The 27,016-nt window shown below is 39.0% G+C and overlaps 1 protein-coding gene, 1 long non-coding RNA gene and 2 other non-coding genes across 5 annotated transcripts in view; 3 read left to right on the forward strand and 1 right to left on the reverse strand.

Moving 5' to 3' along the window:
- LOC110256222 overlaps positions 1-6,256 on the forward strand; it is a 34,107-nt gene extending 27,851 nt beyond the window's left edge. The window contains exon 2 of the long non-coding RNA XR_002337506.1: positions 4,615-6,256. This is a non-coding gene — a long non-coding RNA (uncharacterized LOC110256222). The remainder of the gene's footprint in view (positions 1-4,614) is intronic.
- NR6A1 (nuclear receptor subfamily 6 group A member 1) overlaps positions 1-27,016 on the reverse strand; it is a 250,345-nt gene that overhangs the window by 168,648 nt on the left and 54,681 nt on the right.
- Positions 8,005-8,084, forward strand: MIR181A-2 (microRNA 181a-2). Its single transcript, NR_035385.1, has one exon. It is a non-coding gene; the product is annotated as a microRNA 181a-2 (primary transcript).
- MIR181B-2 (microRNA 181b-2) lies at positions 9,867-9,952 on the forward strand. The gene has a single exon (NR_031534.1). It is a non-coding gene; the product is annotated as a microRNA 181b-2 (primary transcript).

The raw sequence follows: 27,016 nt of genomic DNA on the forward strand, positions 1-27,016 counted from the left end.
CCCAAGCTGAAGTGGATTTGTAGGTTCTTGATCTTTTTTTGAAATCATTCCTACCTTCTCACTGGCAATTAAAATAAATTCCTCCCCAGAGAACAGCCAGAAGTTGGGCAAGGCTCCTTCATCCAGTGGTAGTCACTTTTGATTAGAGAAGCGTTAAAATGTAGCAGCAGCTGATAAATGTCAGAGCCTGGAGGGCCGTCTCAGAGTTTTGATCACTTACAGCTATTTCTCATTTCACATCATGGACAGATTCTAAGCCAACACCACTCAGCACTGCTTGCTTAGTCAAATGCTTCAGGTCAGCGTACTAAATTTTAAGCCAATGGTCCGTTAGCACTAGTTCTGGGTGCATCCCTAAGGCTAAGATGTTTGACCTGCCAGGCAGATGACTTGAAATAGTCTGCAGATGCCCAAGTGGACATTAGTCAACTTTTGCAAAAAGTCTGCTTTTTCATGGTGGAGGGGTGGTGTGGTATAAATGAATACACACACTTACACAGAGTCAAGGATTTCAATTTTGACCCACTCTGTGACTTGGGGGTCTTCGTTTCCTTCTACATCTGTTTTCTCTATCTGTCAAAGAAAGATCTTAGCCTAAATCAGACATTCCAAATGTCCATGAAATGGCTACATCAGAATCTTTTGGGGGCTTGTGAAAACGATAAACCCATTCCTAGAAGATTTGATTTACTAAGTCTAGTATGATGCCTAGGAATTTGCATTATTAGTAATTCATATTTCCCACCACCACCACTTTTAATTCTGATGTAAAGACAGGTCTGGAAATCACTAAATGACCTCTAAGACTCCTGAGAGGAGTTCCCATTGTGCATCAGTGGGTTAAGAACCCAACACTGTCTCTGTGAGGATGCAGGACTGATCCTTGGCCTTACTCAGTGGGTTAAGGATCTGGCATTGCCACTAACAGTGGCATAGGCTGCAGATGCAGCTCAGATCCAGTGTTGCCATGACTATGGCATAGGCCACAGCTGCAGCTGTGATTTGACCCCTAGCCTGGGAACTTCCATATGCCATAGGTACAACCGTAAAAAGAAAAAAAAAAAAAAAAAAAGATTCCTGATATCTTTAAAAGTTGTAAAACTCTAGACTGGAACTTATTTTCTATTCTTTCATCCCAGAATTTTTTTCCTCTATCCACAATTAGCATTCCCACTCAAACATCAGAATTATCTCATTTCAGGTTAGCAATGAAGACAGAAGTCTAAAAGCAACATATCAAGTATTAATAGCTTACCCAAACTAGTACACTATTTCATTTATGAAACTATGAAGTAGATCTAGGCATAGCTTTTCTGGATAATATACATTCAAAAATAAAACTTTTAAGATACTATATTTTGCAAAGATTCAACTATTTGCTGGAAACAGCCAAGAAAAGCAACATTTAAAAAGCATTTTTCCCTAAATGTTATGAATAATTAAAAAGTTATAGAATGACTATATCTAATATTGATAACTTATGATGCCTTAATAAAACTATAATCTACCTGAGGAAATAATAAACTTTATAAAAACAGAGGTCAAGTTTTTAAAGCATAAAGAACCATATGATCAAAATTTTAACCCAATAAACAGGCCAGGGGAGAAATACAAAGTTTTATATTATTGATACATCTTCAGGATTTCATTATAAAAAAGGAAGGATTCAATCCTCTGATCACTGTTCTTGTTTATTTCATTAACTAGTTGTTGCAAAACACATGCCTGTTGCTCTAAAGAACTTTTAAAATCTCCTCCCACACTTTTGGAGTTCCTGTTGTGGCTTAGCGGAAACAAATCTGACTAGTATCCTGAGGACTCAGGTTCGAGCCCTGGCCTGGCTCAGTGGGTTAAGGATCTGGCATTGCCATGAGCTGTAGTGTAGGCTGCAGACGCAGATAGGATCCTATGGCTGTGGCGGAGGTCAGGGGCTACAGCTCTAATTCGACCCCTAGCATGGGAACCTCCATATGCCACGGGTGCAGCCCTAGAAAAACAAAAAAAAAAATTTTTCTCCCACACTTTTTACATATTACAATAAAACCCAATATTCTCTCCAGCTCATTCCTTAATATTAGTTACTGCATTATTTGGGTTCCTTTTTTGTTTTCTTTTAGGGCCCCATGCTATAGGGAAAGGTGTGACTAATTGATGGTGAATCTAAACTACTGCTGGCAAGTAGTCACTCGTTTTGTTTTGTTTTTGCTTTTTAGGGCCACACCTGAGGCATATGGAAGTTCCCAGGCTAGGGGTTCAGTCAGAGCTACAGCTGCTAGCCTATACCAGAGCCCCAGCAACATGGGATTGGAGCACGCCTATGGCCTACACACAGCTCACGGCAACACCAGATCCTTAACCCGCTGAGCAAGGCCAGGGATTGAACCCGCATCCTCATGGATGCTAGTCGGGTTTGCTAACAACGGAGCCACAAAGGGAAAGCCCTCTTTTCTCCGCATCCCCCGCCCCCGTCCCCAGATTGGCTGCACCCACAGCATATGATAGTTCCCAGGAAAGGGACTGAATCCAAGGTGCAGCTGCAACCTACACTGCAGCTGCAGCAACACCAGATCCTTTAACCCACTGCACCAGGCTGGGGATTGACTCAAGCTGCTACAGTTGGATTCCTAACCCACTGCACCACAGTGGGAACTCCACATAGCCACTCAATGAATGGAGATTGAGACTTCCAAAAGTAGCAATATTACATCAGTGACAAGACTAGATGGCAAAATCTTGGTATAAAGTTCTAGTCAGCATTTCTCAACCTGAAGTTCATAGGGAGGCCATGGACAGGTTCTTGGATTCCATAACTGAAACTCCCTTCAAATTTTTGTGTCTGCATATGCATGTGCATAGGGAGAAAATCCATAGCATTCCAGAAAGTTTTAAATTATATATGTAACTTAATCCTCACAACCAATATGAAATAGGTGCTAACATAATTCTCATTTTTACAGATTGAGGAAATTGAAGCTTACAGGAGATAAAAACTTTACAAAAGGTAACAAAGAAAGTGGCAGAGCATTAAATTCAAAAATGTCTTTAAAACTCACATATGCATATGAATATTTACAATTCATTGGCTAGTCAGACATTGTTTTAACTATAAAAGAAGGATTTTACAAGAAAAGAAGGTTTTTTTAAAATAAGTGTTTATGTACTAGAAACCAAAATCTGGGCAAAACATGTAAATAATAGCCGTAAATGATTTTAACACTAAAATAATTTTGAAATAACATATATAAAAACACATATGGTTTTTAACATGCATCATGCGCTGTTTTATACATCTGACATATATTACCTCATTTAGTCCTCACAACAGATCTATAAGGTAGTACTATCACTATCTCCATTTTATAGGTAAGAAAACAGAAACAAAGAGGTTCATTTGCCTAAGGTCATATAGCTAGTAAGTTGCAAAGTCAAGATTCTGGATCCAAAGTCTGTGCTCGTTAATATTGCTTCCCCAAACACTTAATATATGAAAATTTAAACTATGGTCACTTAAAAGAAAAAAGGAGAAAGCCAAATAAAATTCCAATTGGAAAAGTTTATCATGATAAGGTACTCCATTTATTCTAGTTAAACACACATGAACCAAGAGCAATGAGGAGAGACCCAGTAGTTATATTTTCATGCTACTTTCACATACACAAGCTCATCTGATTTTCACAGCTGTGTCCACAGGAAGAGGGAGTGCCATCTGTCCTACATCTTAAAGATGAGTTAACTGATGCTCTGAGGGTTTACTCAATTCTGATCACCATTACCCAAACTTTCCTGCCTCTAGTATTTTCTATGCAGAGTTTTCCCTCTATTGGAATATCCTTCCTTCTCTGTCTAGTAAAAATTCAACTAAACCTTCAAGGCCCAGATCAGATGTGATCACTTAGATAAACCTTTCCCGGCACTTCTAGGCAGAATTAACCCTTCTTTTTCCTATTCTTCCTTAACATGGTTCAAACCATTCTGCCAACATAGCAATCATCCTCTTTGTCATCAGCTATGTCTATGTCTAGTTCTCTGAGTAGACAACGAGCTCCATGATGGAAGGGCTGCATATAGGAGAAAAGATTCCACTGCTGAGTTAGCAAAAGGACGAAGGAGAACATTGGCAGTCTGGCTAAGAGGAACATGGATTCATGCTAACATTTTGTTGTCACCTTTATAACTTAACAATTTGTCCTCAAGAATAGCAACATTATGAAGTTCCTGTTGTGATTCAGTGTGTTAAGAACTCGACAGAGTGTCCATGAGAACGTGGGTACGATCCCTGGCTTTGCTAAGTGGGTTAAGGATCTGGTGCTGCCAAAAGCTGCAGCACAGGTTGCAGCTGCAGCTCAGATCCAGCATTGCTGTGGCTTACAGTGGCAGCTGCAGCTCCAATTTGACCCCTAGCATGGGAACTTCCATATGTTACATGTATGGTCCTTATTAAAAAAAAAAAAAAAAAGTAACATTACTCTAAACACTTCTGGAGATGCTCCCTGCATGGTGCTTGGGAAGTGTATGGACAGCCAACTGCCAAAGGTAGTGGCTCCTTTTCTGAACTACTAATCTCACAAATATATATATTGTTTTATTAAGTTTATGCTTCTTATTTCTTTCAAGTTTATCAAGAGGACTATGAGAACATTTACATCTCCAAGATAGGACAATGTGAGTTTCACAACATTTTGTAGTACCTCTGGAAAAGGAAAGAAAGGAGGTAAGTGAAACAACAATGGATGGCATGGTGAGTTTTGACAAACTCAAAATCTATCTAAATCGAGAATTAAACAGTGGACCGATTTATTAAATGCACAGTAGCTTCTGTAAACTGGCTAATTCAACCTTTAGTTTTTTAACCCTTAGACTTTATCTTTGCATTGAGTACATAAACCTCTTGGCCAAACTAATTTAAAAAACCCAATGTGTGCCTTTCTTGAAGATAAGAACTAAACTTAAGGATTTAAAGCAAACTGAAGAAATGAAGATAAAATGAAGGCCTTTACTGTCATGAAAACCATCTCAAACACAATAAGAAAAACCCCTAATGTCACTTTAGAAATCTACCTTTCACTCTTCTCTAGTTTTTCAAGTCTATGAAAAGCCTTCTTTTTTAGAATGCCATAAATTTAAGCTACAGTATTTTGTACACATCTAATGGTTTGGGGTAGCAGAGGTCAGCATATTTTTAAAGTCTGATTATTTATCAAAATGTAATAAGGCATTGACTTCTCTTCGTATTATCAGGCCAAGGGGAAGACCATTTGAAATAAACCTACTAAAGAGTTTTTAAAATACTACACAGTAACAGCTGCTTGATTTTTTGTTGTCATTTGTACACAATTTACTGTTACAACACTGAAGACTCAACAAAGCTGGATAACTGAAGTGTTTTGACAGAGGGCAACATAATTAAACTAATGTAGAATGTAAACAGTTTATATACAAACCAAATTCTCACTGGTTGATTTTTTTTTTTAATATGTATCATTTGAGTGTTTAAAAATGAATTTGCGAACAGTCAACCCTTAATATTTAAACTTAAAGCAAAGGGTAATAAGTATCCCTGATTAAAGATTATCCTCAATTCAGCCAGCAGTTCTGTAAGCCCTTTTTCTCTGGAGCACTCCTGGATCTCTATTTATGAACTCTATGTTCTGAAAAGTTCCATGTAATTAATTAATTTTCCAGATTTTTCTTTCTTTTTTTTGGGGGGGGGTCTTTTTAGGCCCACACCATGGCACATGGAAGTTCCCAGGCTGGGGGTTGAATCAGAACTGCAGCTGCCAACCTATGCCACAGCCATAGCCACAGCCACGCCAGATCTAAGCCACATCTGTGACCTATGACCACAGCTTGTAGCAACATTGGATCCTTAATCCACTGATTGAGACCAGGGATCAAACCCACATCCTCATGGATACTAATCGGGTTCTTAACCCACTGAGTCACATCAGGAACTCCTTTCCTTTTTTTTGTTTTTTCGGTTTTTTTTGTTTGTTTTTTGGTTTCGGGGTTTTTTGTTTTTTTTTGGCTGCACCTGTGGCATATGGAAGTTCCTGTGCCATGGGCTGAATCTGAGCCACAGCTGTGATCTACACCACAGCTGCAGCAACGTGGGATGCTTAAACCACTGTACCAGGCCAGGGATCAAATCCACACCTCAGCAGTGATCCAAGCTGCTACACAGACACCAGATTCTTAACCCACTGCACTGCAGCAGGTTCTCCATTTTCTAGATTTCTCACCAAGGATATTAAAAAAATAACCAGTATGTCTATAATGCACTGATATCAATTCTGCCGAAAGCTAAGATACCTGACATTTTAGCTACTCTCTCTGACCCTACTAAAGAAGAGGTAGGCTTTTTAGTAGATGGTAGGGGTTTTTTGCTTTTTCTATTTGGAAAATTTTTTTCAAAGTCTTAAAGTGTAGACTTAGTAATCACTAAGCCTCTGTGGTTACTTGGTGATTCAGAATCTCAGCTAGAGAGGCCACTAAAAATAAAGGTCAATTTTTTAAATCATCTTCTATGAAATATTTCACCTACTGTTATCATAGACAAACACGAAGAGGATGTTTACTTGTCTGACTTAGATCTCACAGAATAAAGGTCCTGGCCCAGATATACAACAGTAAGTTGTGTGGCAATCAATGGAGAAGGCAGTATAGTCAGTCAGTTCTTGCAATCAAAAAGTCTAGTAGTCAAGTTCTGGCTTATAAACCTGGCTCTTGGCCATGTAACTTTGGGCAAATTGATTTCTTTAAAACTCAGTTTTCTTATGAGATAAAAGTGGGCCAAGAATTTAAGAAGAGGGGGAATTCCCATTGTGGCTCAGCAGAAACGAATCTGACTAGCATCCATGAGGATGTAGGTTTGATCCCTGACCTTGCTCAGTGGGTTAAGGATCCAGCATTGCCATGAGCTTTTGTGTAGGTCCCAACATGGCTGATGTTGCTATAGCTGTGGCGTAGGCCAGTGGCTACAGCTCTAATTTGACCCCTAGCCTGGGAACCTCCATGTACCGTGGGTATGGCCCTAAAAAGACAAAAAAAATTAATAATAATAATTTAAGAAGAGTTCCTGTTGTGGCTAAGTGGGTTAAGAACTCGATTAGTATTCATGAGGATGCAGGTTCGATCCCTGGTATTGCTCAGTAAGTTAAAAATCCAGGAGTTCCCGTTGTGGCGCAGTGGTTAACGAATCCGACCAGGAACCATGAGGTTGCGGGTTCGATCCCTGGCCTCGCTCAGTGGGTTAACGATCTGGCGTTGCCGTGAGCTGTGGTGTAGGTCGCAGACTCGGCTCGGATCCCGCGTTGCTGTGGCTCTGGCGTAGGCCGGTGGCTACAGCTCTGATTCGACCCCTAGCCTGGGAACCTCCATGTGCTGCGGGAGTGGCCCAAGAAACGGCAGAAAGACCAAAAAAAAAAAAAAAAAAAAAAAAAAAATCCAGGGCTGCCACAGCTGTGGTGTAGGTTACAGACGCAGCTCGGATCTGGCGTTGCTCTGGCTATGACACAGGCCAGCAGCTATGGGGGCTCCAATTCAAGCCCCAGCCTGGGAATGTCCATATGCCAAGGGTATGGCCCTAAAAAGACCCCCCAAACACAAAGAAAAAAAGTATTTAAGAAAAATATACAAATCCCAGGACACAGTAAGTCCTCAATACATCTTATTTCCTTCTTACAGTCATGCCTTAATAATTAAAGTACTACTATAAAATTAAGTATATGATAGTTTAAGAATTATAAAATAATACTAATACTATTCAAAACTCTCCTCAGACACCCATTTGAGTCTGCTTATATAAATAACAGTATCCTCACAATTCTGAAGTTCATTAGCTCTGTGCTGTACACAAAATAATTTCTTCATTTAAATACTTTCAACCTGAAGCCTGGAAAAGAACATGAGAGGCTCCATCAGAAGTGGTCTCACTGCTCACTGGCTCCTGTAATGTGGGTGCAGGCTGAAGAAGGGCTGCCAGGGCCAGGACTCAGTCTTCAGAGAACTCCAAGGAACATTCAACGCTGTCGGTGAGTTTGGGATTTGAAAAAACCACCGACCGTTGACTGTACCTTGGGGTTCTTACTGACAACACCATACTTCCTGAAGCAAAAGAGAAGGCTGTACACTTTGATATGTCACATGAGATTACCAGAACCAGTCCCACTGCCCGACCTCCAAAGGTGTCCAGTGAATTTTTTAAAAGCTCCCTTCTATTGCTATTGCCCATTGCTCCTTGCTTTTTGTTAAACAAGTGCTTTGTTTCAACAAGATAAGGAGAGTTCCATGATGACACCTAACGTTTTTTAATGTCTCCTAGAAATATCCCATTCTGGTGAGAAACTGGATGTAGCAAGGAGAGGTTTATTAAAAACATGTATTTCATTTTGGAGCAAAATCCAGTTAAGTATTTTACACCCATTTCTCCATGTCCCCTCAAAACCTTTAATTAGGGATGAGGGGAGGATTTAATAAGCAAAAATAGCACAAAACTGTCCAATACCTGCACAGCTCTTCACATATTCCACCTCCAATTATAGTCAATGTGGTTAAGTTTTGACAGCCCCATTAAAATATAAGCTGTTTGAAGCAGCTAGTGTCTTACCATTTCCATCCACACATATGCTTATTTAAATGTTTGCCAAATTCAAGTAAAAGGTCAAGTCTAGAGTTAGAAGGATTTGGGGTGAATCTTGGCTCAACTCCCTAACTAACCGTGTGACCCTCGGCAAGCGTCCAGGTCTCAGTTTTCTCATGTATGATAAAATGGGGGATAATAAGTATACTTACCTCTCACAGAGTTTTAACATTCAATGAGATAATATATAAAGTGCTATATACCATTCTCAGCACACAACAAATGCTCAATATATGTAGGCTATTATTATTATTAACCCAAAACTTATCTGTGCTAATTTACGTTGAAAAGCACTCAGGGAACTTTACTCGATATTCTGTAATAAATCTATATGGGAAAAGAATCTGAAAAAGAATGAACATACGAATATATATAACTGAATCACTCTGCTGTACACCTAAAACTAAAGTAACACTGTAAATCGACTATACTCCAATATAAAATAAAAATTAAAACAAGAAAGAAAGCACTCATAATTCTCAGTTCAAAACAGAGAGGAAGAACCAGGGTCCTGAGCTCTTATTTATACCTACCAGTATGCAAGCACTGCCTGTGTGGTCACAAAGCTACCCATTAGCTTTTCTAGGAGCTCCTTCTCTGAATCACAGTTTCTCCATCTTCAAGAACCTCCCATTCCCAATGTTCTTTGCAGCACTATACACAATAGCCAAGACATGGAAGCAACCTAAATGTTCATCGACAGAGGAATGGATAAAGAAGATGTGGTACATATACACAATGGAATATTACTCAGCCATAAAAAGGAAAGAAATGATGGCATATGCAGCAACATGGATGGACCTAGAAATTATCATGCTAAATGAAGTCAGTCAGACAGTGAGACACAAACGTCATATGCTACCACTTACATGTGGAATCTAAAAAAAGGATACAATTAACTTAACTGCAGAACAGAAAGTAACTCACAGACTTTGAAAAAAACTTATGGTTACCAAAGGAGACAGGTTGCGGGGGGAGGGATGGGCTGGGGGTTTGGGATGGAAATGTAAAATTAGGTTGTGATGATGGTTGTACAACTATAAATATAATAAATTGAGTTAAAAAAAAAAAAACCTCCCACCTTTATTGTCAATGTTATCTATAATTATATGGATCCTCAATGGCTGATTCTTAAGAGAGATGCAGACACAGGCCTCAAAAATCCAGCATGGAAAAGAGAAGCCTCAAGTTGGGATGGGCCAAGCATCTCTACCAACTGAAAATACTGATGGCTGCACTCAACATTCATTGCTGTCGGTGGGTTTGAGTCTGAATCAACTCACTGATCAATGAATGCAAACTGCGGACCAAACAACACAGAGGAAGCAAAAGTGTGTGCAGAGAATCACCCGAGTGCATCAGCTACTGTGCTGAGTGGGAGCTGCTGCTGTCACCAATATACTGGCTAAAGGCTAACATGGAGTAAGCCCTCTAAATTCCTAGTACTTTTCTTTTTTCCTTTTTTTAAAAAGATATTCTGGAGATAAGAGAATATTTTATAGAAAGAATAAACATCATATCATACTAAAAAAGAAAAAAACCAATGCTATCATAATTTTTTCAATTAAAAAGAATCACATGCTCCTTAGTTTAAGTTCAAATGCAGAAATACATTAAATAAAAACTGAAAATTCCTTCCCTCATCATCTGTAATCCATTTTCTCAATGGAAATTACCTTTAAATATAGTAAGTTTAGTAACTTGTTTAAATAATAAGTATAATAAGTAAATTTACTATTATATTATCTATCACTGAAATAATAAATATCATAAGTAAACTAAATATTTAATTTCCTTGAAGACCTTTATCCATGTACCTACAAACAGATACATACAAAAACCACGACTCTGGTTTTTTGGGAGGCTGGCTTAAACAAAAACTAGCTTATTTTATACTTACTCTCATATAATCTGCTTTTTCACTCAGCTATACATTACAGATAGCCCTCCACAACAATCTTATTATATTGCACTCATTCTTTTAAATAACTACATCATATGTGTTACTATGAATGCCCTGATTAAATTATTATTCAAATGTAAATATTCTCTTTTGACCAAAACTATAAGGTCCATTCATTCTGACTTTTGCAAACCATGTCATTCAAGTAAGAGAAAAAAACAAGTGAGATGAAAGATTCACATCACTTCTCTTAACAAAAATTAAAATGGAGGCGTTCCTGTCGTGGTGCAGTGGTTAACGAATCCGACTAGGAACCATGAGGTTTTGGGTTCGATCCCTGCCCTTGCTCATTGGGTTAACGATCCGGCGTTGCCGTGAGCTGTGGTGAAGGTTGCAGACGCGGCTCAGATCCTGCGTTGCTGTGGCTCTGGCATAGGCTGGCAGCTACAGCTCCGATTAGACCCCTAGCCTGGGACCCTCCATATGCCGCGGGAGTGGCCCAAGAAATGTCCAAAATAATAATAATAATAAAAAATAAAAATGAAAAATAAAATGTAGTATCACCTTTTGAATCCTACAAAATAAGATGAGATGAGCCACAAATTCTTTCATAATAATGACCAGAAAGCAAGGATCTTGGTCATGAATAGCTAAAGTTCAAGATAGAAAGAGATTCTCACAGCAAAAGTCAAACTAAACAAGGCAGTAGAAAAAGAAGCTTATCAACTTAGCCTTCTGAAATTTTCTTCTCAAAGATAGGAAGGAAGGAGAAGTGCAGCTATAGTGAGACAAGAACTAATAAGAGATTTCAAAGCCAAAAGAAAAATGCAAAAAATGTAAGAATTCAGGAAAAATAAGGGGGTTAGGCCATTGTTTCCTAAACCTGGTTGTACATGAGAATCATCTAGAGTTGCTTTTAAAAAAATGCAGATTCCAGGGAGTTTCCATTGTGGCTCAGTGGAAACAAATCCAACTAGTATCCATGAGGATGAGGGTTTGATCCCTTGTTCAGTAGTTTGGGAATCTGGCATTGTTGTAAGCTGTGGTGTAGGTCACAGACGCAGCTCCTATCTCATGTTGCTATGGCTATGGTGTAGGCTGGCAGCTGTAGCTCCAATTTGACCCCTAGCCTAGGAATTTCTGTATGCCACAAGTGTAGCCCTAAAAAGCAAAAAAAAAAAAAAAAAAAAAAAAAAAAAGCAGATTCCTGAGTTCTACCCCAAAACAGAAGAAGGGCCATATAATCTGTATTCTAAAAGCCCGCCAGGAGATTTTGGGCCACCAAAGGCCAGTTTGAAGCAAAGCCAAGCCCAGGGACTTAGCACCAGCTTCCGACCACACTTCATGTCACTCACTCACTTTTCAATTACTGCCCAAACTTTTCTGCCACCATCTGATACCGCCATTACTCTTCCGAGCACAGAAAGGTATAGTTATACTTATGTTACTATGGAGTATCTCTCTTCAGAGTACATAAAATTCACACCATGTTGTGCCAGCCAAACACATCAAATTGCATCTGATGTTTTATAGAAACAGATATGTTTATGTTCCCTCAAAAACTAAAACCTAGGTAAAGAACCTAATGAATGAACAAGGTTAAATTCAGGTGATTGTCCTACCCAAGAAGCCTTTATAGAAATCAAAAAGTTGTCTTTCTTTCATAATGGTAGATACATAGAAGGTAATTCACATGTTGCTGTTTTCCAGGATGCCATGTGTTCTAAAGGCATTTATTTTCAACCACCAATTATTTCCAAGTTTTCTGAAAACATTAGAGAAGAATGTCTCACACATTCTTTGAAAAACTACACCTAGGAGTTCCCGTCGTGGTGCAGTGGTTAACGAATCCGACTAGGAACCATGAGGTTGCGGGTTTGGTCCCTGCCCTTGCTCAGTGGGTTAACGATCTGGCGTTGCCGTGAGCTGTGGTGTAGGCTGCAGACGCGGCTCGGATCCCGAGTTGCTGTGGCTCTGGCGTAGGCCGGTGGCTACAGCTTCGATTCGATCCCTAGCCTGGGAACCTCCATATGCCGCTGGAGCAGCCCAAGAAATAGCAAAAAAGACCAAAAAAAAAACAAAAAAAAAGAAAAACTACACCTAAACAAGTATCCCACTTATACCCAGAGAATCAACAGTCTTTACATATACCAATGAAAAAATTACAACCATAACCATCAAAATCTTATATAGTTTCTATTGGATGAAACTAAGTGCTACAGAAAGGGAGACAATTATGTGAGTTTAAGGGTGTTTCCTGCAGATGGGACTTGTAAATAAATAGCTGCAACAGAGAAAATATGTGGTATATATAGGCGACGACAGCAGAATAGTTCAGAGATTATGTTAGGAGTCATGAGGAGCAGCAGTAAAAAAGTAAAAAGACAAATTACAGACAGCCTTGTGAGCCAGGCAGAAAAATTTACAATTAGCGCAACAGGGGGCCATTTTAAATGCTGAGTTCTGAAAGGAGATAATGAAAGCAAGACTTTGGCAAGTTCATTAAGCAGATGAAGTAGGAGAAAGGGAAGAGAGATCTGACAGAGAGAAAAAAAAAAAAGCTGCGCAAAAGAGCTAAGGTAAAACTGAGGCAGCAGGGATAGAGAGAATGAAAGGATATCTCAAAAAAGCATTTTAGCTTTTGGTTTTGGTTGTTTTTTGTTTTTCAAAGCAGGGTTTTGTTTTGTTTTGTTTTAGTCCTATGTACTCACTGAAAAGTTCATACAAAAGAGAGAAAACTAAAGTTGACCCCCTCATTCTGTTCAGTGTATATCCTCCCAGATTATTTCAGAGATATTTAAAATACACATATTTAGGAGTTCTCTTGTGGTGCAGCAGATGAAGGATCTGGCATTTTCACTGCAGCGGTTTGGGTTCAGTCCCTGGTCCGGGAACTTACACATGCCATGGGCATGGCCAAATAAATAAATAAATAAAATACATGTATTTTATACTTAGAAAAAATAACAAAAATTATACATTATGTCCCATAAAAATTTTTTCACTTAAAACATTGTAGCCATCTTTCCAGGTCAAAGGACTAGATCCGGCTTCCAAAGAACTGGCTCAAACACAAAAGATAGTGAGGAGTTAAGAATGGTGCCAAACTCCTGACTAGATTAGGAACCTAGAGTGCACTGAGAAATAAACAGCTTCAGACTAGAAGAAAGAGAACTTCATCTTTTGTACAGAGGATTCAAATTTGCAATTTATAAGCATGGGGCTGAGAGTAAACAAGCCACACAGAGAAAGAAAAAGACAATAGTTACTGGGACACCTACCACGCACCTGGGCTGCAACAGAAGCCTGGAGATATGAAGGGAGCAAAAGTAGATAGTAAAAATGGCAGACCAAGTTCTAATGAACAAATAATTCTAACTGTGAAAAGTTCTGCAAAAAAGAAAAACAAGGTACTATGAAAGCAAATAATAGAAGGGACCAATCCAGTCTTAGGGCTGAGAAAGGTCCAGAAAGTGACCTCAAGGAAGTCACTTGACATGTAAGTTAAGACTTGAAGGGTAATTTCCCTGGGTGAAACAGGTGCGGTGAATCCAAGCACAGGGACAAATGGCATGTGTTCAGGCAAAGGAGCACAGTGCTTTCACAAAACTGACAATGTGTCTAAAGCACATAGAAGAGGTCCTAAGACAAGGCTGGAGAAAAAGGCAGGGATAAAAAGAAATAACAAATAGTTAGAACAATTTTGGGAGTTTCCATCATGGCACAGAGGAAACGAATCTGACTAGGAACCATGAGGATGTGGGTTTGATCCCTGGCCTCACTCAGTGGGTTAAGGATCTGGCACTGCTGTGAGCTGCGGTGTAGGTCACAGGCGCGGTTCGGATCCCATGTTGCTGTGGCTGTGGTGTAGGCTGGCAGCTGTAGCTCCGACTTGACCCTTAGCCTGAGAACCTCCACATGCCATGGGTGTGGCCAAAAAAAGCAACGACAACAAAATTGGAGTGATAGTCATGGATAAAAATAGATTTCTGGAAAGGAGTGGTGAGGACTTTGGGCTAAATGAAGTTGAAAATTTCAGCCCCATTACTTATCAACTATCTGAACCTAAACAAGTTACGTCCCCCCTTTAAATATATGTCATCTGTAAATAGGGGATATGATAACAGAGGGCTACGTGAGGAATAATAATATATGTAAAATTTCACATAGAGCCTACCACACAAAATACTAACATCTTTGTATGCGTACATGTGTGCACATGTGCAAGTGTGCAGTGGCTGACAGGAAGTAAAAAGCAGATTGTAAATTCAGACTGGAAACAAAAACATTAACAGTTTAAATCTCTAAGTTGTAAAGTTAAAGTGATTTTCATGTTTATTATTTATAATTCATCTTTGTCTTCCATGTGCTTAGCAATAAATATGAACTATTTTAACAATTATGAAAAATTATTTCTAAATGTCTTTTTTTAAAAAGCAAAGACTTCTTTTAGATGTAAGATCTACCTATGTCTGGCTGAAAAGCAGATAGAAGAATCCACTGTGGAAAAAGAAGAAAAGATGGATTGTTTTTTATCCAAAAAGGGGACCTGTAGAAAGCACAGCCACAGGGAAAGTGGAAAGTAAAGGGCGCTGGGTCCACAGTTGAAGTGGTCACTTCGAAGGGCAGACACATCAGGCTCAGAGAATGAAAAGCAAATTCCAGCCCACCTCTGTAATCCTTCCATGCTATGTCTCAACAGAATCCAACTGGACATCGTGACCCCAAATTTTGCAAGGGCCCTGGCATGGAATAAGTGGCTGCCAAACAAATTACCTTATGATTTCTGGCACAATTACGTTTATAACTTAGGAAGCTCCTTGAAGTAAGCATAGGATGCCTTCAAGCCATCTGTGCCATGAAGTATAGTTCCAACACAGGTATAATGTTTATATTTACCATATATCAGGACCAAGCTATCTTGATTATACTTGCTATATTACCCTTGAACTTAAAACTATAGCCCAACTTCCCTTCCTACTCTTCGGACTAAAACTACTGAAAACGCATGTAATCAATCAAAACCCCATACCCCTTTCTCGTCTCTTCAATACAGTGGGTCCTTCCTATCTGCAGGTATGGAGGACCAACTATATTGCACCATTTTATAAAAGGGCCTTGAACATCCTCAGATTTTGGTGTCCAAGGAGGGTTCTAGAACCAATTCTCTGTGGATATCGAGGGGCAACTATAAACAGATAAGGCAAAACAACAGAGTAAAGAAGAAATAAATGCTTTGGGATGGTACAGTTAGAAAATCTGAATTTAATTCCAACTCCATGGTTATATGTTCTTGAACTAGTCACCTTTTAAGCCTTACTTCTCTGTGAAAGGGAAACTAAGGATACTGGACTGCTGTGAGGCCTGAGAAAACACAGTGAAAAGTGTGCTGCAAACAGCACACAGCAGTAGAGCCCAATGCATCTGGTCTTTGATGATACTACTCCATGGGTTATCCCCACTCTCAGTAGATAAGATTCCTTTACACTCCAAACTCTCACCTACTTGTTATCCAGAAGCACATAATTGCAAAATGTCTAGGTGAGGTTATTAATCTATAACCTGGGCCTGAATGCAGGCATTTTTCAGTATATAAGTGTCACCAGCCCAGACGGTCTATCAGAGCCATTTTCTATTTACTTAGGTCTTTTCAAATTTCTCTCAGATATACTTCAGTTTTTAGTGTACAAATCTTACATTTGTTATATTTATTCCTAAGCGTTTTATTCTTTTGATGCAATTGTGAATGAATATTTTCCCACTTTCATTTATGTCCTTTTTTTTTTTGTCTTTTCTAGAGCCACACCCACGGCATATGGAGGTTCCCAGGCTAGGGGTCTAATCGGAGCTGTAGTCGCCAGCCTACACCACAGCCACACCAACTCAGGATCTGAGCCTCGAATGTGACCTACACCACAGCTCACAGCAATGCCGGATCCTTAACCCACTAAGCGAGGCCAGGGATCAAACCCACAACCTCACAGATCCTAGTCGGATTCATTAACCACTGAGCCACGACGGGAACGCCACACTTTCATTTTTGGATTGTTGCTAGTTATAAAAATACAGCTGATTTTTTTTATATTGATCTGATATCCTATGACCTTGCTAAACTCAATTAGTTCTATTTGTTTTGGGGTTTTTTTGGTGAATTATTTAGGATTAAATAAAGGATTACATCATCAATGAATAAAAACAGTTTGAATCTTTTCTAATTTAGATGCTTTTGTCCCTAAGTCCCACCTTATTAATCTAGCTAGAACCTCCAGTAAATGTTGAAAAGAAGTGGTAAAGCACATTCTTACCTACTTTATTCCCAGTCTTAGGGGAAAACATTCATATTTACCACTAAGTATTATGTTAGCTTTAAGCTCTTCATAGATGTCCTTTGTCAAGCTGTGAAAGTTGCCTTCTCTTCTTAGTTTGTTGGGGAGATTTTATCATAAATGGGTATTGAATTTTGTCAAATTTTTTTGTGTGTACCTACTCAAATGATCATGTGGGTTTTTAAACCTTTATTTTATTAATATGACATATCACAGAGGTTAGCAAACTATGACCTGTGGATCCAGCTATTTTTAAGTTTTACTGAAACATAGCCATGCCCATTTATTTACACATTATCTATGGCTGGTTTTGCAGTACAACAGCAGAGTTGAATAATTTCAACAGAAACTATATGGTCAGAAAAAGCCTAAAATACTTAACCATCCAGGCTTTTAAGAGAGCACCTGATGACCCTGGGTATGTTAGACTAATTTTTACATATTAATCCAACCTCGCATGCCTGGAATAAATCCTAATTGGTTACGGTATATAATCCATTTTCACATGCTGCTATATTTGGTTTGTCAGTATTAAAGATTTTTGCGTCTGTGTTCATAAGTCACACTGATCAGCAGTCTTCTTATGGTATCACTGGATAATGCTGTCCTCATAGAATGAGTTGGGAAGTGTTCTCTCCTCTACTTTCTGAAAGCGTTTGTGAAGGATTAGTATTTATTGCTTCTTTAAGTCTTTATAGCATTTACCAATGAAGCCACTGGGCCTGGGATTCTCTTTTTAGGAAGATTTTAAACTATTAATTCATTTTCTTTCACTGTTATAGGTCTATTTATATATTCTATTTCCTCGAGTCAGTTTTTGGGGCTTTTTTTGGTTTTTTGTTTTGTTTTGTTTGTCTTTTTAGGGCCACACCTGAAGCATATGGAGGTTCCCAGGCTAGGGGTTAAATCGGAGTTGTAGCTGCCGGCCTATGCCACAGCCACAGCCACAGCCACGCAGGATCCAAGTCGTGTCTGCAAACTATACCACAGCTCACGGCAATGCCGGATCCTTAACCCACTGAGCAAGGCCAGGGATCGAACCCGTAACCTCATGGTCGCTAGTCAGATTCGTTTCTGCTGTGCCACAATGGGAACTCCCCTGCTCAAGTCAGTTTTGACCATTTGTGTCCTAGGAATTTTTGTCTAGCAATTTTCCTACTTTATCTAAGTGGTCTAATTTGTTGTGATAAAGTTATCCATGACACTGCTTTACAATAAGGGATGCTTAGAATAATATATAATATTATTATATAACATATTATACAATACATATACATTATTATATAATAGGTATGCTGTTTAATTTCAAATATTTGGAGCTATCCTAGATTTTTCTGTTATGGATCTTTTTTTTTTTAATGGCCACACCTGCAGCATGTGGAAGTTCCTAGGCACTAGGGGGCAACTTGGAGATGCAGCTGCCAGCTTACGCCACAGCATTGCCAGATATGAGCCACACCTGTGACCTATGCCGCAGCTTTCGGCAATGCTGGATTCTTAACCCACTGAGTGAGGACAGGGATCAAGCTCACATCTTCATGAATACTAATCAGGTTCTTAACCTGCTGAGCCACAATGGGAACTCCTCTGTTACAGATCATTAACTCCATTGTACTCAAATCATGCCTTGCATAATTTTGATCTTTAAAAAAAAAACCCTGAGACTTATTTTATGCCCCAGAATACTCTTAGAGACTGTTCCATGTGTCCTTGAAAAGAATGTATATTCTGCAGAGTATTCAATAAATATGAGCTATGGTAAATGGGCTGATTGCTTCTCAATCTGTTATAAGCCTATGGTTATTGTTGACAGTTTTGTTCAGCTTTACAGTTGCTTTTTAGGGACAGAACCTGTTGATTTTCTCAGTCACTCATGCTAGAAATCAATCTCCCCCTTGGTATATTTTTACAAATCTCCTAGGTAATAAAACCCTAATCTTGGTGAAGCTGAAGAGCTAGTCTGAAATCAAATCTATTTTCCTGGAATTAGACCCAGTGCCATAACAAATTGCTCAAATATAACTCAATCCCAAAATACACTTAGGAGGAAAAACTTCCTGAGGAAGGCAGAGAAATAGAGTCTTTCTGAAATACTGGAATAATTTTCAAATCTCAAAGATGACAGAAGTCTCAATATCAAAGATTTATCTTCAGTTCCCACTTCTAAAAGCCCTAACCATTGGAGTCACTAGTACCTTCTATGTGTATATATAATCTGAGATAGCCCCACAGCTAATCATGGCTAGGGCAAGAGTAGATGAATAGCCTTTAAACCAGTTTAAGGAGAGTTTACTCCTTGAAATTTAGCTATTCCAGTCAACGCCTCTGGTTTTCCTCCCTTGCTACCAGTCTATATTTGCCAGGCACCAGCACTGTTCATACACTTCAGTGTGTTACTTTACCATAATATAGCTCCTTGTGTTCAACTCAGGTTTTCTCTGATTACGCCAAGTTTCTTTATAAACTCCTAAGACAAGATCATATTGTTTTTTTGTTTTTTTTGTTTTTGTCTTTTTTTGCCATTTCTTGGGCCGCTCCCGCGGCATGTGGATGTTTCCAGGCTAGGGGTCAAATTGGAGGTGTAGCTGCTGGCCTACGCCACAGCCATAGCAACACAGGATCCGAGCCGCATCTGCGACCTACACCACAGCTCACAGCAACGCTGGATCCCTAACCCACTGAGCAAGGCCAGGGATCGAACCTGCAACCTCACGGTTCCTAGTCGGATTCATCAACCACTGAGCCACGACAGGAACTCCAAGATCATGTTGTTTAAGCTCTGAAGTTATCTTTGGCTATGATGAAAAGGGCAGTGAGAGGCAGGGTAGTTTTAACCTGTCAGCCTTAGCTTATCATCTGCGAACTACCATCTATTTCATAAGATGGTGATGAGGATTATATCATGTGAAAATAAAATGCCCAGCATCTGACACACAGCAAGCCCCACCAGAAGTAGCTTTTTTTCTCTATTACCATCATTAGATTTGCATATTCTCAACAGAAGGTTTAAAAAAAAAAAAAATCACATCACTAATATTTAGGATCTAAATGGCACCAAGTATATTAAGAAAGCTAATCAAGAGTAATTCTTGCTGGGTAACCTTCTTTTCACATAACAGCACTACATCACTAATGTGAGCAGCCATACCAACTCCCAATCAACATCTATTTCTTCCAAATTTGTTTCTAGCCCCACTGTATGATTGAAGCTTTTCAAATTACCCTGTTATCTTTCACCAGCATTTGTAGGATCATTCCCATTTATCTACCAATGCTGCTTATGACATTTGTTTCACTTAGTGATATTTTTGCCCGAGTTACTTCAAAAGAGAAAACAAAGGTCAGAGGTTGAAACTAACTGGTCAGACTTAAAATGTAAAAGAATGGGTATATTTTTGGTAAAAGATAATTAAGGGTCAAAATTACTATGACTGTTAGGAAAGGGTGATTAAGGCATTTCAAGTTTTTAATCTAACAAAACTTCTCACAGAGACAGCAGAGAGAAAGAGAAAGGGACAGAGACTAAATCTCACTATTATTATTATTTTTGTCTTTTTAGGGCCTCACCTGCAGCATATGGAGGTTCCCAGCCTAGGGGTCATATTGGAGCTACAGCTGTGGGCCTACATGGCAATGCCAGATCCTTAACCCACTGAGCAACGCCAGGGATCAAACCCGTGTCCTCATGGATACTAGTTGGGCTCATTAACCACTGAGCCATGAAAGGAACTCCACAATTAAGATTATTTTGATGAAAATGATGTTAAGGTTTGGCTTTTAGTGAATTTTAGTTATACTGAAAAGATTCCTGGACAACTAAGATGCTAATAATGCAGTTACCAAAAAAAAAAAAAAAAAAAAAAAATCAACAAAAGTCCCAGCACAAAATCATTACACACAGGATTTTATTTTTTTGTCTTTTTGCCATTTCTTGGGCCCCTCCCGTGCCATATGGAGGTTCCCAGGCTAGGGGTCGAATCGGAGCTATAGCCACTGGCCTACACCAGAGCCACAGCAACACGGGATCCGAGCCGCGTCTGCAACCTACACCACAGCTCACGGCAATGCTGGATCCTTAACCCACTGAGCAAGGGCAGGGATCGAACCCGCAACCTCATGATTCCTAGTTGGATTCGTTAACCACTGAGCCACAACGGGAACTCCAGGATTTTACTTTCTTTTCAACTACACACGTCTACTCCATCCAACATAAGGAAAAAATTCCTAGAAGAATCATTTGTCAGACTCACATGACAAAAATTCTGTCCATAGGACTGATCACATAATGAGTAATAATTCCATCAATAGTTTAGAGCCATTATCATAAAATCATAAACATTTGCACATACACTGTGACCACACACATGCACTCGCACAATGATGAGACTTTAAGTCACAGAAGACATATGCCTTTTCTATTCATACCTAGCTCCAAAGGCCCATGGCACTGAGACTTCTTCTGGCTAGGCTGTAGCTGTTTTTTTACTTTCTCTTCTTCCTTCCCAATGTTTCAGCCCCAGGATTCTCAAGGTATAAATTTAAAGGATACTCATAATGAATTAATCTAACTTTCATTCATCTTATGAGTGACTGATGTTCAATTCCTTTCTACTTATGAATAAAGGCTGTAAGTAACTTGTTAATGGACTATCAATGAAATAAAATAAAGGCTATAAGTAACTTGTTAATGAATTGTCAATAAAATTTATAAATGTGTCTATAAATTAAAAGTAATAAGAGACTTTGTAGCATTCTACCAATAAGCTGGCTGCCACAAAATGGGTGGCAATGTTGCAAAGATACTACTGCAAACACACACATAAAATCACTTGGAAATTTTGCAGCTCTTAGAATTCCATTATCACTGTTGAGGGAATTAGTGGTAGTGTTCAATTACTGCTATTCTTGCTTTTCATCTTCAATTGTGACTCACTCAGCAGCATCATTTCCAAATTAGATACATGCTGTATATAATGATAGGCAATGCATTAAGAGTATCCTTAATTTAAAATTTTTTAATACTATAATTACACTTTGACATGTATATGTCATGTTTCAAGTATGAGCCATACCTCAATTGCTAATGCACATTTATCGCCCTCTCTCCAAATGTATTTGTACATAATAGTCCACTGCCAATGAATTATTTTCAACTGGAAAGCAGAAGAAGGAAGGTTAAGTAGGTAATGGAATCCAGCCTAAGTCAGCTGTGTTCATAACCCCAGGTAAGTCACTGAGGTCAAACAAGCTGGCATCATTGTTATAATCAAGGATCCTACTGATTATAGGCTGCCAGGTCACACTGCTTCCAGTCTAGTTGTACTTCCAAATCTCTTCTCTTCTTAACTATTCCAGGGAGCATCAGAAACTCACCTTATCCATTATCTTTTAATTTTCACAGCCTGATAATTCTACCCCTGGCTTCTAAGAATCTTACATCTCCTTAAACAAACTTCTTCCTTCTTTCTTACCATCTTAAAACAGTTTCTCAACCAGGAAAATTTCTATTCTCTCAATTTCCATTCCTATAAGAAAAACCCACATCTGAAACTATAACATTCGCAAACATTCCTTTCTTGGCCCTCAAGGAAAGTCTCAGACCCAAGGCACAACAAGGCACAACTATTAATGCCACTTCCTACAATCTCCCTGGAAGTAGATTCTAAGCTCTTGAATATTAAAAGCACACCCTTCTTGCCCCTCCTCCCCAAACTCATGTCTCTTCTCATTCAGGGTCAGCTCTAACACCTTAACCCTCCTCCCGCAACATTCAAAGGCAAGCAACTGGATGGCCATAGAATAAGCCAAGATTTTGAAATCTGATAGGCAATGGAAGAAAGACAGCAGAATGGATTCCCATATATGTTAATCAGAGTTTCTATATATATATACATATTTGTCCTTTTAGGGTTGCACCTGTGGCATATGGAGGTTTCCAAGCTAATTGGAGCGGTAGCCGTCAGTCTACACCACAGCCACAGCAATGCAGAATCTGAGTCGTGTCTGCAACCTACACCACAGCTCACGGCAAGGCTGGATCTTTTATATATACATAAAATGATTTTTATTTTTTCCATTATAACTGGTTTACAGTGTTCTGTCAGTTTTTCTTTTTGCCTTTTCTAGGACCGCTCCCATGGCATATGGAGGTTCCCAGGCTAGGGGTCTAATTGGAGCTGTAGCTGATGGCCTGCTCCAGAGCCACAGCAACTTGGGATCCAAGCCACATCTGTGACCTACACCACAGCTCATGGCAATGCTGGATCCTTAACCCACTGAGCAAGGCCAGGGATCGAACCCGCAACCTCATGGTTCCTAGTCAGATTCGTTAACTGTTGCGCCACGACAGGAACTCCTGTCAATTTTCTACTATACAGCATGGTGACCCAGTTACACATACATGTATGCATTCTTTTTTCTCACATTATCATGCTCCATCATAAGTGATTAGACATAGTTCCTAGTGCTACACAGCAGGATCTCATTACTAATCCATTCCAAAGTTTGTATCTATTAACCCCAAGCTCCCAATCCATCCCACTCCCTCCCTCTCCCCCTTGGCAACCACAAGTCTATTCTCCAAGTCCATCATTTTCTTTTCTGTGGAATGGTTCTTTTGTGCCATATATTAGATTCCAGATATAAGTGATACCATATGGTATTTGTCCTTCTTTCTGACTTACCTCACTATGTCTCTAGTTCCATCCACATTGCTGCAAATGGCATTATTTTGTTCTTTTTTATGTCTGAGTAGTATTCCATTATGTATATACATACTACATCCTCCTAATCCAATCCCACTGAGCAGGGCCAGGGATGGAACCTACATCCTCATGGATGCAGTCAAATTTGTTTCGGCTGAGCCATGACGGGAACTCCCACATATGCTCTTAGAATGAGTTAAAGGCTCATTCCTTTTCTCATATTTTGAGGGCTAGCAGTATTACTTTTCAGAAAATCTTTATTTTTCTGCTCCATTTAATTGTGAGTTTTACAAGCATTGTTGTCTTTCATTTTACATCTGATTCCTGGCTATTGGCTCTTGGATTAGGGCCTGTTGCCACCTAGTGGACTAAGTGGAAATAAATACCAATACATTATCACAGGTTCTTACCACTGTGCTTCCAGAAAAGACCAGTAGATGGAGGCCTCAATTTTATTTATTTGTTTGTTTGTTTTCTTTTTTGGCCACATCTGGGGCATATGGAAGTTCTCTAGCCAGGGATCAAACCTGTGCCACCCTAGCTGCTGCAATGACTTTGCCACAAAAGAACTCCCTGAAGACTTCAAATCTGAAGCAGAAGAGTACCTAAAACTATCCAGAAAAGCAGTTAGTTGGTTTTGAGACTACACAAAAAGCTAACACAAATTCATACAAATAAAAGTGAATTAATGAGGGAGTTCCTGTCGTGGCTAGGGAAAACGAATCTGACTAGCATCTATGAGGACAACGGTTTGATCCCTGGCCCTGCTCTGTGGTTTAAGGATCTGGCCTTGCCCTGAGCTGTGGTGTAGATCACAGATGTGGCTCAGATCCCGCATTGCTGTGGCTATGGTGTAGCAGCTCTAGCTGCAATTTGATCCCTACCCTGAGATCTTCCATATGCCATGGGTGTGGCCCTAAAAAGCAAAAAAATACAATAAAGATAAAAAAAATCTTGTGCTCTTCATTCAGGGGGACACCCACACTGCACATTGCCTTTGGGTGTGTATTACTGCTTTGTTTCTACCTTAGATAAATAGGCTAATTCTCCATGTGCTCTCCCACATGTTGTACTATGTTTCTAACAATAAACTTTGTACCTGTTTTCACAAATAAATAAATTAATCTTTTTTTTTTTTTTTTTTTTTCCCCATTTTTGACTGCCCTGCAGCACATGGAGTTCCTGGGCAAGGGATCAAATCTGAAACACAGTCATGACCTAAGCCAAAGCTGCTGCAACACTGGATCCTCAACCCACTGTGCAGGGCCAGGGACTGAACCTGCATCCGTCCCAGAGCTCCCAAGACACTGCCAATCATGTTGCACCAAAGCAGGAACTCCTAAAAAAAGTCTTTTTGAGGGAGTTTGTGTCATGGCTCAGTGGAAACGGATCTGATCAGCATCCTTCAGGATGCAGGTTTGATCCCTAGCCTTGCTCAGTGGGTTAATGATCAGGCACTGTTGTGAGCTGTGGTATATAAGTTGCAGATGCGGCTTGGAGCCCAAGTTGCTGTGGCTGTGGTGGAGGCCAGCAGCTACAGCTCCAATTCGACTCCTCACCTGGGAACCTCCATATGCCACGGGTGAGACCCTAAAAAGACAAAAAAAAAATCCTTTTTAAAGATAAAATAATAAATTAAGATAGAAAAATCTTTTGGAGGCAGTAAGACACTGATGGCAAGGATATAGGCTTTGACTCTTATGAACATAATCATAAATATCCACAACAAAATGTTATCAAGTTGAACTCAGCAATATATAAAAATGGTAATACATCATCACCATATGAGGCTTATCCCAGGACTGCAAGGCTGGCTCAAATTTCAAAAATCAATCAGTATAATTTGCCATATGGAAAAAATCTAAATATCTAAGTAGATGTAGAAAGTGCATCTGAAAAAATCTGACACTATTTAAAAAAACAAAAAAACAAAAAACTTCTTAGCAAACTAGGAATACAAGGGAACTGCCTCAAGCCAATAAAGGGCATCTACAAAAATGGTATAGTTTCTTCATTTGATTACAGTGCTATGAAGCTACTGTAATAAAAAAGGGGGGGCATAAAGACAAACATATAGACAAATGAAACAGAATACAGAGCCCAGAAATAAGCCCTCACATACACCGTCAATTACTTTCAACAAGGTTGCCAAAACCATTCAATGAGGAAAGACAATCTTTTCAACCAACAGTGACGGCAAAATTGAATATCCACATGCAAAGAATGAATGTGGACCTCATCTTACACCAACCACATACACAAAAATTTACTCAAAACAGATCACAGACCTAAATGTAAAACATAAAACTTTTAGAGGAAAACAAAGGGGGAAAGCTTCCTGGCATTGGACTTGGCAATGATTTCTTGGCTATGACACCAAAGGCACAGGCAAGAAAAGAAAAAATAAGTTAACCACTATACATCAAAATTTAAAACTTCTGTACATGAAAGGACATAATCAACAGTGAAAAGGCAATCCAAACAGAGGGAGCTAATATTTGCAAACCATATATCTAATAAGGGGTTAATATCCAGAATACAAAAAGAACTCTTACAACTAAAAACAAACAAAAAAATGATTAAAAACTGGACAGAAGATGTAAATAGGCATTTCTCCAAAGATGATACACAAATGGCCAATAAACACATAAAAACATGTTCAACAGCATTAATCATTAGGGAAATGCAAATCAAAACCACAGTGAGATACTACATCGCAGCCATGAAGGTATGTGATACTACCAAAAACAGAAAATAGGATGCAGAAAAATTAGAACCCCTGTGCACTGTAACATGGGAATGCAAAATGGTGCAGTCACTGTGGAAAACAGTATGGTGGTTTCTCAAAAAATTAAAAATAGAATTACCATACAATCCAGCAATTCCAGTTCTGGGTATATACCCAAAAGAACTGAAAATAGGGATGTGAAGAGCTATTTGTACCCTCAATATTCATAGCAGCATTATTCGCAATAGCTAAAATGTATAATAAGCAACCCAAGATTCCATCAACAGATGTATGGCTAGGCAAAATGTAGTAAGTAACATATAATAGAATATTATTCAGTCTTAAAAAGGAAGGACATTCTGACATATGCTAAGACATGAATCAACCTTGAAAGTAGTATGCTTAGTGAAAGAAGTCAAAATATTGTACGATTTCACTTACATGAGATACCTAGATTAGCCAAGGTCAGACAGAAAGTAAAACAGGGGTTGTCTGGAGAGTGAGGAAATATCGTTAATGCTTACAAGTTCATTTTTGCAAGATGAAAGAATTCGTGGATGAGTGGTGGTGATGCTTGCACAACAAAGTGTGGTACTTAATGGCAACAAACTATACACTTAAAAATGGTTACAACAATAAATGTATTGGTCTGTATATTTTACCACAATTTTTAAAAATAAAAAATAAAAACTATAGCTAACAATATTTTCCTTGATA

Source organism: Sus scrofa, chromosome 1 (assembly GCF_000003025.6).
Source record: "Sus scrofa isolate TJ Tabasco breed Duroc chromosome 1, Sscrofa11.1, whole genome shotgun sequence".
NCBI lineage: Eukaryota > Metazoa > Chordata > Mammalia > Artiodactyla > Suidae > Sus > Sus scrofa.